We start from the raw sequence: 13,324 nt of genomic DNA on the forward strand, positions 1-13,324 counted from the left end.
CGCAGAGTCCGAGTTACTGGACTGTTGATGTTTGCAATATTTAGAGGCTGCCTATATGCATGTACTCACAAAAGCTTTGCCTCCATCTGGATTAGCTCTCATTGCTCTGAGCCCCACATGCAGCAGAGAGAAGGAGAATGGGACAAATGGCACCGGCAATGATGATGACAGAAGAAAAAAAGTTGAGTTCAGAGGAAAAAGGATGTAAGGTAAGGAGACCAAGCTAAGTCCTGTGTGGTAGATTTTTGGTTCATGTGCTGTAGGCATAGCTCTGAGAACTTTTCTTGTGGTGTGGGCCCAGGGCAGCAGCTGACCAAGGAAGAGCTCACTGTGCTTCAAGCTGTGTCCAGAGGGAAGGGATGGCAGGTGGCCATGGGGACAGCAGCCCAGATCCCAGGCACACAAATGCCTTTGCAGCAGGGCCAGGACGTGCAGTTGTTTTGGGTTTGCTGTGGGGTGCAGGAGGAGGGAGATGAACAACAGCTTTGGTTGACAGAATGTCCAATCAAAGGCTTGAACACTTGATTTCAGCCTTGCAGAGAAAGGGCTCAGTGTATACAGGAACTGACCCTTTCAGTGAACTTTGAACAGGTCCTGATTTGGCTCTCTAGCTGGGCCAGAAATGATGGGATACTAAGCATGGGTGTGCATCTGCCCCTGCTGCCTCCACCCCCATTCCTGGCCATGGCATGGGGGCCCTGGAGCAAGATGGGCAGGCAGAGACCTTGCAGAGAGCAGCAGGGCAGGGAGCTCTGCTGAACTTCCTAAATGGCAGTGAGGCTGAGATGATGGATGTGTGGGAGCTGGAGAGCAGAGAGCATCCCGAGAGCTCAGCAGCAGCATCTGGGCTCCAAGGCTGCTGGGGAAGTGTAGGAGGGAAGGGCAGCAGCAGCAGAAATGAGGGGCTTGAGACAAGCAGGTTTGGACATGCTGCAGAATGGCTTTGTGGGGATTTGGCTGGAGATCAGCACTGGCTGTGAGACACGTTAGGGGCAGGGAGAGAACAGCGATCTAAACCCACTGCCATGGCATCAAAAGGCCAGGGGAGGCAGTGGCACCTCAGAACACCTTGATGTCAAACATGAGGATGCCAGCTGGGAATGCAGCCACACTTGCAGAGCAGTGAGCAGAAGGTGAGCACAGAACTCATCTAGGTAGAAAAACTTTGACTAGACAGGTTCTTTTGGATCCATTGTCCCCCAAACATGTCAATGTGTGGCCCTGTTGTCATGACAAGTTAAAAACAGCAGCACAAGTGACACAAAGAAAACATGGCAAAAGAGGAAGAGGAGAGGCCCAGCAAGTAAGGCATGTGGTGAGACACTGCACTCCCATAATCTCCAGGCTAGGAGATCCTGGTCTCAAATCCTCTTTTGGTTTATATAAATTTTATTTATTTTTTTAGTTTTTTAAAATCATCAAAATAAAATATATACAATTAAAATATCTCATCAAAATTTAAATATACAATCAAACACATTTATTCAAAACTATCAGAACACAGATACATCCGTAACTATGAAGCCTAAACCTATTCCAAAATCCTAACTCCTATTGTGGATGAATCCTATTCTTGATGAATCCTAATCTGGCTGAATCCTCTTCTTGATGAATCCTATTCTCGATGAATGCTCTTCTTGGTGAATCCTCTTCTTGATAATCCTAAAGCCTAAATCCTAACTTGAAATATTCTTTGGACAGTCGGCAGCTTCTTCCTGATCTTGGAGGTAAGAGCGCTTCTGGACTGCAGGCAAGGACTTTCCTGGTAAGGGAATATTGGAAATGTCCAGAGAAAACTTGGAAAGACTGTAGCCGGTCGTATCTGTGGAGACACAAAGTTTAACAGAGCCTGGAATGCAAACCTAAAGCATCTGAAGCTCCGTATTTCATGGGACAGATTCCTTGGAAGCTTCTAAACGGCTGAACAGGGAAACCTGCTCCTGCCGGCAGCCACTTGAAGCAGAGCAGGGGGAAAACCCTGCCCCACTTCCACAGAGCTGCCACAGGAGCAGCCTGGCCTCTGGGCTGCCCTGGGACAGCAGGGAGCCCAGAGCCCTGTGCTCTCCAGCCATGGCTCAGCTGCACATGCACCCTGCTGCTGCTCTCCCTGCCCCACAGCTGAGCAGCCCTACAGCTCCACGGGGCACTGCCAGCAGCACAGCTCATTGCAGGGCACATGCAGGGCACAATGTGCACAGCCATTGTGTAATTCAAGCCAGTGTTCCCTGCCAATGTGCACAGCCTCTCTGGGCTGCCACAAGACCCTTCCTCCCAACAGAGAGCGGCCCAGCTCCCACCTCACCTCTGTGTGAGACTGATCCATGCTTGGTCTTCACCTTGTCCTCAGTCTCCAGTTGCTTCAGGCTGATCCATGCTTAGTCTTCACCTTTTCCTCAGTCTGGGTTCACTTGAGGCTGATCCATACTTCATCTTTACCTTGTCATCAGTCTGCTGTTGCTTGAGGCCCCCCACGTCATGACTAGGAAGGGCAATGCTGATAACAGAGCAGGGGCAGATGCACACCCTTCCTTAGTATTTTGTCATTTCTGGCACAGCTGAAAAGTCATGTCCGGTGGTGTCCAGCTCAGAAATTTGTCCACTTTCTGGAGAACATCAAACCTTCACCAGCCCAGAAGGCTGTTGAGGTTTTCCTGCACGTGTGGAGGTGTGCTGTCAGCAAACTTAATGATCTGGCTGCCCAGTGCCTCGCAGAGGGCACAGGCCAGCTTGGTGACCACAGCGCAGATGTTGGCGCTTCGCACAGGCAGCGCCTTGTTCTCCAGGCAGGACCAGAGCACGGGCAGGGCGTAGCGCTCGACCGCTTCAGGGCTCCTGGCATGAGCCCATTCCACAAGCACTGCCGGGAGAGAGACACAGCTGCTTACCCACCGGCCTCCATGCAAACAGGGACCTACCTCTACTCTTGCTTCTTGGAAGCCTCTTGGGCCAAGATCAGTGAAACAGCACATACAGCCCCACGACACAGAAATGGGCAAAGCCGCTGATCATCCTTGAAACACAACCACCAACCCCTCGGGACTAATATCTCCAACCAGAGCCTTGTACCTGTGGCAGACTTTGTACCTTAACTCAATTATTGCACAATTTCTTTCTGCATGAACAATGAATGAAACGTCAAATTGCCTACTATTTCCATTTACAAGTTGTCTAAACCCACATAGAAGATTTGGAATTGCACCCTAGAGAGACAATCGAGAGATTTCTAATAAAAGCAATGATTCCATTTTTGTAACTTTGATGTCAAGGGCCAAAAGTCTAATCTGGCTCTCCCCTTTGCTCCGTGGCCCACAGCAAAGGGCAGTATTAGAACACACTTCAAAACTCCAGCCCACCAGAGATGGCTGCTACTTGACAGCTGGATGAGAACCACCAGAGACTAGCTGGTGTCTTTGGTGGAATGCTTTTGTGGCTTCCAACAAAGAGCTGTTTCAAACCTCAGGGTGTCTTGGAGAATTACCCAGACCCATTGCCCTGGCATTTGCCCTGGCACTTGAGCATCTCCACATTTTAATGGCATTTCCCCTCCCAATGTTAATAGCATTTCTTCTTAAAATGTGCACTGAAATAGGGGCATAGAGAGAGAAAAAGGCTACACAGGGGACTGAAATTTAGCCAAAACACGAGGGTTTTCTCACATTGCCTCTGGAATCTGCTCTCTGCTCATTTTCTGAACTGAACTATATCAAACACAGACAAAAAGTGACTACCAACAGGCTCCTTGCATGGCAGATTTGGCTGAAAGATCAAAACCTGAAATGCTCAGGAGACCAGTCTTGTTTCCTGATCAGGCAAACTGTTATGTAGTAGCCATTTACTATTCTGTGGTGGAAGAAACTTCATTTCCTCTATGCTGTTAATCCACCAGCAGTCAAAAACACTGAAAGAGCTCCTGAAAGTACCCAAAACCAATTTGGCTAAGCAGGAAAAGGGTTATGGTACCCATTCAAAAATGGGACTTCATTTGAGTTTAAATGCAATTAAAGACATTGGCCACTATGGAACTTGAGAAGGGCCCCAGTGAGAGCTCAGCACCTCCTGATGTGGAGGAGCTACTCTACTGTCTGTTCACTGGCATTCCCTGTAAATACTCCCTCGGAGACCTCTTGGCTTAGGAGGGGAGGCCGTACCTGTGATACGCTCTGTGACATCCAGCAGAGCTTGGCCACTCAGTTGTCTCCATTGGTAGCAGAGCTCTTTCATCAGTGATACTTCATCTACAAGTGAAACACACGTTTCTGTTCACTCTTCTGAGGGCATAGAAGAGAGGACAGTGGCGAGGGAAAGGACAGAGGCAACCCCATTTTATACAATAAAGTCCATTTCTGCTGATTTTTGAATCCTTTTCTTCTTTCCTTCCAGCCTACTTGTCGGTGTTTAAAACGCCAAAAGAAAAGCTCTCCTTTTACATTTGTAAATCCAAAGTTGTCCGCTCCACCAGGAGCTATGTTAAAACATTTCACATCAGGGTCCTCGAGAGTTCAGTCACTTGGAAGCAATGAAAAGGTTCTGCATCCCAGAGCCAAAAGGAAGAAGCCCATACTTGGGACACAGAAAGGCACTGAGTCAGGCAGTCCATGACTTCACAGAGCAGCTGAGGTGGAGAAAGTGGAAACTCCCCTTGAAGACCTGCCTCTTCAACACTCCATTGTTCAGCCATATTCCCCCAGTGTGGCATTTTCAGACCTGACATCAATCTGTGTGGCAGAAAAATTTGCCCAAGCTGCCCTTGCCTCTGTAGGTATTTGCCATTTCCTTCTTGTCCCATGCAAAACAACATGTGGAACAAGGCATCATTGACAGATGGATTTTGACCCATGTGTTATAAAGAAATGAACTTGATGAATCCTATGGTCCCCTTTGAAAAAAGAAGACAAAGATGAAAGGTGGAAAATGGGCAGCTACTGCCTATAATGCAGAGCCTTCCAGGTGGCTGCTGTGCAGAAGCTCTGATGGGCCGGTGTCCCTTCATGCCTACAGCAAAGCTGTTCATTTGGCAAGTCAGATGGGGCCCAAGCAAACTCCAAAACCCCTTTGCCTCTGAATTGCAGCAAAGCTCTAGTCCAGGACTTGCTCTTCAGACCAGCAGCACAGAGCCAAGGGCTCCTGGGACTGTTGGGAAATGCTGCTGCACATTCCAGCCAGTTGGGGATGGTGCATAAGGACTGCACCTGCACAGCTTCTGGTGGGTGTCAGCTGGAGCATTCCACAGACAGCAACAGCTACCAAGGCACTCAGCGTTCTCTTGTGTCGGAGAGACAGAGACACAGGTGAGGAGAGTCCATGCCAGGGCTCAGCCTTACCTAAATGCACAACAGATTGGTCCAGAGCCGTCATAGCTGCAGCATGAACCCCGGGATCCTTTGAGTTTAGGTTCTTTGTTATGCCTTCAACCAAACGGATCATCAATGGGTTCATGGCATCCTGCAGGAGTCCTATGATTTCTGCCAGTGCCTCCAGCTCCTTCTGTTTCACTTTCTTATGTGTGTCACAGATTCTCAGGCCAAAATAATCAAAAATCTGTGAAGAGGACAAACAACATGAAAGCTTGATTAAAATGACCTTTTTTGAAGAGGCGATGTAGAAATGAGCACTCAGGAATCTAAAAGATGAAAGTGATCCTTTCTGTCAGGTCAGCCCTTGCTTGCACATTTTCACTGTTTTCCTGTGGGCCACTCACTGGAATGGTTGCACAACCTCATGCTGCTTGAAAGATTTTCATCTGTTTTTAAGAGGTTTGGGTGGGGACAGAAAAGTTCCTATGGTGTTTCTCACCACCTATAAATCATTAAATCAATTCCATTTATTAATTCAAAAGACTACCTTTGCTTTACAAGTATGGAAGCAGATGTTTACAATGCCCATTTTTTTAATACAGTTGCCTCAAGTATTGAGGGCAGCTATGATTTTGCCTAAACTATGGCTGGAGGAGATCTAAGTTTTATTTTGTCTGTCTCAGAACCTGTGTCTGGAGAAGGGCAGGGCTCAGATCAACTCTTCCAGGATCCAGACCATTGCTCTGACTAACAGGTGGACTTGTGAAATATAATGTGCTGTACAGCTCTCATTCCAGCAGGTTCAGTCCCTTGACAGCCACATTATCAGGCACACTTTTCTGGAAAAAGGGGAAAAGCAGCTACAGGGAGGAGAAGGGATGGATCTGTCCTTATTTGTTTTCTTCCTTTCCAAAGAGAAAAAAAAGGCCCCCCAAGAAGGGTGAGCACCATCTTTACCAAGAGGAATAGGGACGAGGATGGAAATGAGTTTTACCTGTGCAAGACAAGATGGAGTTCACAGAAGTATCCTTTTAAAAACATTTTGTTTAAACCAACCCAGCCTGATAGTTCTCTTCCCCATGCAAACCCGTTTTTTCTCTAGAGAATAATTGCCATGTCTTCAATGGCTCAATTCCCTCCACTTAACCCAACTGGGAGTAGGAGACAGCAGAGGTTACATCAGCAGAAAATTCTGCCATCATCTGATGAACAGCAGCAATAGGCACCTGCCAGACAAATACAGCTGGACTGAAATAACTTGTCCTGAAGCCTGGAGCTCAATTAATTTGTCTGGATAAGAAGGGCCAGTCTGTCTCAAACAGCCAGGATATAGTGCCAAGACACACTGAATTAACTTTACTTCTGCAGGCTTGGGAAAGGAGCGAAATGAAAGGAGCAATGAAGATATCCTACATACTTGAACAATGTTAGTGGAGATGAGCTGGGGTCTGGTTTTGGACAGGTCTAGAAGGAGTGCCACTCCTTCCATCCGTGTCTGGAACGCCTTGGCTTCCAGGAGATGGTAAAGCTTCTGGAGCAGCTCCCTTTCTTCCACAGATGCAGGTAATGTGACCTGGGCTCTTGCACGGTGTAGGCGGCGTCCACCAGTGGCAGACTTTGCCCTGGAAAATAAAATCAAATTAGGATCTGTTTCTGATAATCTCTTCAGTTAATTGTGAGCCAAACATCTTGGGGAGCTTTCCTAATGATGTGGTTTCAAGCTAGAAAATCATGAGGCTCTGAAGTGAAGAACAACGTGGACCTCATGACAATCATTATGGGAAACAATCTGCAAGTCACATTCTCCCAGTGCTCATGTAGGAAAACCAAGGATGAGATGCATCTGATCTATCTTCAGATGGCTTCTAAGACACACAGGTCACGTTGCTTTGTGGGGAAAGAGAGACACTGCTTCCAAGTTTAAATGCCTCCTCATATGGGACGTGTGTGTCTTATAATAAGGAAACTCATCACTCTGGAGAAGTGTCTCTACAACCAGGCATGACAATCTGCAAAAGTAGCTCAGATGCATCTGAACAGATGAACAGGGGCATAGCTAAATGATCCAGAAAATCAGTAACAGAGAGAAAAACAGAAATCAGACATCCCAGAACTACGCTCACACTTCATTTGCTTCCCTAGAAACTAGATGCACAGCATAAAAAACCCACTGGGAATAATCCTCTTGGATCAACCTGTCTCTTCCATGAGAATGGGAAGATGCTAGCTATGCTACTGAGGCATGTGGTCACTTTCTTGCCACCGCTGAGCATGACAGAGCTAAATAAATCCCCTCTGTTATCAGAGGAGAACAGTACAAGTAGCTCTGCCACTGGCATGAAGAGACAGCAAGGACCAAATTCCCGTTTTAAATGCTGATTGGAGCACAGGGGGAAATAAACCAAACACGCTGTCCATCAAGCAAACTGTAGGAAGGACAGGAATCGCAAGACAAAAAGTCCACCTTGAGACACTTGTTGACCAAAATGGCTTAGGAATTGTCTTGCTCCTTACTACTCAAACTTGGTACTGCTGTTTGAGGGTAAGAGAAACAACAATCAGCTAGACCAAACCTCATGGAAAGGAACTGCTTGTTTGAGGAATGGCATCCTGCCTCTAGACTGGGACTTCTCATTAAAACACCCATCTAAAAAGGACTCGGATGAAAAAAAACCCTGGTTGAATTTACTTGTCTCAAGTCAGGCAGCAGAGACTTGGCCCTCTCCTAGCCTCCACAGCCCTGCCCTTGCCATTGCACTGGAACATCTGAACTGCAAGCAATAGGTGACTTTTTGTCGCCCAGTATTTGTGGAAAGCCCTCCAGAGAAACTGTGTTCAACACAATGCAGAAATAGATATTTTTTATCCTAGAGCATTTGTAGGGAAAGGAAACAATCTTTGGCACTGGTCATCTCCATCAGAAAGATGTGCCTGAGGAAGAGGCATGTGAAGCTTGTCATGAGCTTTGTCACATCTGGCAAAAGTGCTCAGTACCAGTTTGCTAGGAGGCGATGTGGCCAGGGGCTTCTGGGAGCCATCATTCCTCTTCTTCACCGGCTCCTGCACAGGTGGGCGTTCAGCCTTCTGGTTTTCCATCCCCTACAGAGACACAGAGAAACCCCATCAATCTTTAGAATAGAACTAGGAAATTCCCTCTTTAAAACACCAGTTAGAACCAGGATCACTGCTACCAAGGCCTAGGGAAACATTTCCTAACTTACAGAAATAAACAGACCAGAGATTCAGTGATGCCAGCTCTTTCTTTTTGGTAGCCCAAGGCAGGTTATGGGTGCTACCATACTGAGCTGCTGTCTAAAATCCCAAATTTATTAGTTTTGACCATAAATGGGAATTATGCAAACTGGTAGGCAATGAGTGGTCTTAAAGGAAGCAGCAGAAAAAATTGGACTCTTTGGGGGTGGGCCCATTGTGTTGGAAGTTCAACACTTGGTTCAACACTTACTCTCCCTGCCCCTGCATAAAGAAACACTCCCTTCTGTAATGTAGATAAAAAGAATAAAATCCCTCCCAATCAAAGAAATTATTTTCCACTGGATGCTGCTGAATTTACCAAGCTTCTTCCAGCTCCACAGGGCTTGACAGCAGGGCAGTATTCCTAAAAGACAGACAATAATTGTAGTAACTAGGATTGACTTGGACATCTTTTGTATATTTGGAAATTTTCTTGGTACTACTAAGAGACTTAGAGTCTCTTTTGCAAAGACTCTGTTATGTTCAGAAGCACTACTGTCACTTAATTGCTTTACTGAGGGCAGGGTAGGGAGAGTGCTGTGGGGGCTTACACGTGAATGTAAACCCATTTTCTCCTCTCTCCCTTTCCTCTTTGTGACCCATATTCAAAGTATTCAAAACCCCACTTTTCCCCTAATAATACAGTTCCTCTGTGGTCTGCAGAAGAACAGGCTGAGGATTAACAGCTCATTTTCAGGAATAAAATGATTCAGCAAAAGAGGAATGAGATACAGACACATTGGGTATGTTGGATCTCCTATTAGAAGTGGCAATACTTGCACAAAGGAGACATTTTTCCTGCCAAGCACTTACTTTCTTCTTAATTCTCTTCAGGATATCTTCCAGGTCATGCGTGGAAAGAGATTGTTCCAAAAGCTTTTTAAATTTTTGATTACTAAGCAACATCTTCACCATCTCCTGTCCATAATGCCTAAGGAAGGAAGGAAGGAAGGAAGGAAACAAAAGAAAATTGAACAAAGGAAGAGTGTTAACAGAAGAGGCTGATGCCTTAAACTCATGAAGTGCAATGTTTGCATGAGAAGGCGTTACCTAGACTCAGCAAAGAGGGAGATTTACCTCACTTGACACTGCACAGTGCTGTCAGCTGAACACAAGAGGCAAGAGGAGAATGTGGGGCAACAGAAAAATACCATTTCTCTCTGAAATTGGGGGTGTGCTTCTGTGGGATCAAAGGATCCCAGGCAACAAGGGAAACACATCTGCTTTGTTGTCAGAGCCTATTAGCAGTCTTCTGCTGCCCTTGCACATCCATTTTCCCTCCTTTAACTGGCAGGGAAGCCAGGACAAAACACCTCATCCTTGCTTTTGATTATTCTATACTATCTGTATGCACATGGGCAGCTAGTTGCTCTGGTGTTCTTGGCAGCTATTAATGGGAATTTCATCATCAAAGGAAGGGGATTTTGGTGGCTTGGGGTGGTTTTGCCACTAGGAAACCACAATTTTCTTCAAGAAGAAATTTGGAGGTCACTGAGCCACAGATAATAGCACTCTAGAAATCTGCAGAAGAGGTTTAGAAAGACTGAATACATTGGCTAAAGACCTCTAAAATATTTCTAGGAAAGTCTTAAGTTAATGAGAAACAGATGTTTGGGATCCTTCAATGATGAACATTAGCCAACACTTTGGCTTTCTCTTGTGCACCTAAGGCCAAACAAAACTGTTGGACTGGCTAATCAGAGCTCTTGTGATCTCAGTAAAGAATCTTTCAAGTCACAGGGAGCTGGCAATGCTCCTTGCTGCCAACCTCAGGTTACCAGTACAGTCATTTCCCCAGACAACCCAGAGCAGTGGTCACAGCACCAAGCCTGACAGAGCTTAAGAAGCGTTTGGACAATGCTCTCAGGCACATGGAGTGACTCTTGGGCCGTCCTGCACATGGCCGGGAGCTGGACAGCATGACCCACATGGCTCCCCTCCAACTCTGCATATTCCATGATTCTGTGCCCCTTAGCCACACTGTGAGGTCACTTATTATTGCCTTGAGTTTCCACTCTTTCTGGTTTTAGCTTAAAGCCAAACACAAAACGGTTTTCCTGTTTTAGGAGGTGAAAGAAGATCATTACCTCGTGTCCTTGTGACTGTCCTGAGCAAGTGTCCCTGCCACCTGTGCCAGCCTCTCAGCCCTGGGTGTGCCTGCAAGCTTCGTGACTCCCATTTTCTCCATCAAGGACAGGAGGAGTTTGGCCGTACACTTCCGCGCAGGGACGTAGCGGCTCCTGGGAAGGAGAGAGCAAACCCTGGGACACAGGGAGAAGGAGCAGCAGCAGCACAGGCCTTGGCCACAGCCTGCTCCCTGTCCTTGCTGGGGGAAGGAGCCTGGCTTCTCCCTGCAGCTGCAGACACCTGTAGAAGGTTCTGTCCTCAGATAAACACAAAGTTAGCATTGTACAGAAGGGCTGTCTGCATGGAAATTCAGTCTCCCTGCACTATTGGATGCTCAATTTCTTTCCCGAAGTTTACTCGGAGAAAGATTAAAGTAATAGATTACATATGAATTATTTAGAAATTAAGGATAATTTGTGCTGACCCATCAGAGGGCACCCACCACCCAGAGTTGCAGCAGGATGAGGCTCTTTCCACCCATTCATCCCCAAATCTGCAGACCCCTGGGAAAACACAAATGCAGGGAAAACACGCCGTGGGCCGTGAAGTTGTGGAACACCCAGCAATTCAGCCTGTTTCTTTTGTAAAGCTTGGCAAGGGATACGTCTGAGTGCTTTACCATATTCCAAAGCTGAAGAAAGGGTGGCAGTCGGTTCAGACAGCTTGTCCTATTCTAGAGACTGTCTCTTGGAAACTATCAGGCCCAGCACCAACACTTAAGGCAGCATTTGCTTCAGCTGTCCTATGGCACTCAGCCGGTGAGGGTGCCTGGAAAGTGCTCCATCATCTCAGGGCTAACATGAAACATCAGTTTGAATAGAAAGCAGAGCTCTAAGGCCAGGACAGTCACACAAGACTCCTTTTGGCAGGAGCTTCACCTGCTGTGCAGGCTGTGCCACAGCCAGCACATTCTCCCTGATGTGCTCCATGCCCCAGCAAGTACCCTCCTTATTTCTCAGAAAGGAGAAATGAGGTTGATCAGAGAATCAAGTCACTGAGTCCACAGGAGATGCAGGATACAGGGCCCTTCCCTTCCACCATTCCTGTTCTCTCTGTCATCCCTTCCCTCACCCACACACTAGAAGGTCAAGAGTATCACAGAAAGAAGAAGAACCTACTTGACTCCATTGTCCATGAGAGCAGTCATTGCTCGTGTAGGAGTCACGTTCTCTACCATCATGCCCAGGCTCTGACATGCTGCCTTCTGAATAAACTCTGGGGAGTTCCGCAACATGTGGAGAAGGACTGCAGTAATCTGATCCACCTCGGAGTCCATGTCCTTCCCCAAGATCGCAAAGAGCTCTCCCAGAGTGACAATTGCAGAGCAGGACACGTTGGACCGGAGGTTGGTCACCTGGGGAAGTCATGAGGGGGAAACATAAGCATCACCTTGCAAAGAAAACCAGTTTCCTTAGACAAAACTCCCAGGAAATCACAACACGTCCCACTGTATATAAAAGCACAGTAGGAGCAGAAGAGCCCAAGCACAGAAAGGCACTTACTCTGGCACCAATTTCTGCCCACACACCTGCTTACTGCAGGCATGAAAAATAGGCTTCACTAAAGTGTTCCACTTAACCCTTCTATAATGTCTACTGCTTTGATTTTAGGCCCTTTTATTTGAAAAACATAGAAGCAAAATAAAGAAACCATATGCTTTCAAACCATAAAGGCACAAGGCATAAAGATAAAACATTCAGATGCTCCTGTTCAAAAAAGCAGCACCTGTAGTTGAAGCACCCAGGCAGAAAACAGAAAACACAGGCTCAGGTCTACAGACTCATTTGCAGTGTTCAATTACAGCTTGAGCAGAGATTGGGACTCTGGTATATCATGGCATTAGTGTCTCTTTTCTGCCTTGCATTATAATGGTACCTCACTCACAGACAAGTGTCAGATACCCGACCTGCCAGTAAATACAGCTACATGTACACACAGATCCTACAGATGGCTGACAGACATTAGAAATAGAAGGTCTAAAACCAGAAATGAAGGCAGTTCCTGAGCACACATGGAGATGAACAAGCACATATTCTACTCTACAAGCTGTGTATCAAGTATGGGGGACAATTCAGAGCAATGTTCTCACCTCACTGGTAACTGCCAAGCAAATCTCATGAAGTCGACAGAGCAGGACTTCTGAATGGGACTCAGCCAGCAGTGTGATGTTCAAGAGTCCCTTCTTCTTCCGTTCCCTGAAAGGCAAGTACAAAAAAGATTGATTTTTCTCTCTACCCAAGCACTTGGCAGCACCCTTTGAAATCACCAGGCTGGCAGCTCAGTCAAAGCATGGCAGGTGCTTTTCAAGGAGTACTTAATGAAATCGTGGAACACATTGCCACAGGATGCTGTGGCTGTCAAAAGCGTACACAAATCCAAGAGGCAAAGAGAGGGCTTTCAGAGTCTTCATTTGTGACCTTTCTGAAAATCTCTGCTATGAAGTCCCTCTGTCATCACTGCTTCCTAGAAGCTGTGAGGGCAGGCCATGCTGCTGGTTCTTGTCACCTCCCTGTACCTGTCCCTGAGACACAGTCCCATTGGGCTGTTACTGGGACATTTTCCTTCTTTGGCAGCCCCAGCAGGCAGTTCAGCACTGAGAGTCTGCACTGGCACTCTGGAGCTGAGTTTCTACTCTACAGTCGAGGCCTGTG

At 46.8% G+C, this 13,324-nt stretch overlaps 1 protein-coding gene and 1 long non-coding RNA gene across 2 annotated transcripts in view; both read right to left on the reverse strand.

Moving 5' to 3' along the window:
- Positions 1-13,324, reverse strand: part of LOC135293239 (TOG array regulator of axonemal microtubules protein 2-like) — an 84,315-nt gene that overhangs the window by 49,434 nt on the left and 21,557 nt on the right. The gene's annotated exons all lie outside the window — the stretch shown is intronic.
- On the reverse strand, positions 1,466-2,729 carry LOC135293236 (uncharacterized). Its single transcript, XR_010355339.1, has 2 exons — positions 2,303-2,729; positions 1,466-1,822 (listed from the first exon to the last, which is right to left on the reverse strand). It is a non-coding gene; the product is annotated as an uncharacterized LOC135293236 (long non-coding RNA).

Source organism: Passer domesticus, unplaced genomic scaffold, assembly GCF_036417665.1.
Source record: "Passer domesticus isolate bPasDom1 unplaced genomic scaffold, bPasDom1.hap1 HAP1_SCAFFOLD_93, whole genome shotgun sequence".
In the NCBI taxonomy this organism is placed as follows: Eukaryota; Metazoa; Chordata; class Aves; order Passeriformes; family Passeridae; genus Passer; species Passer domesticus.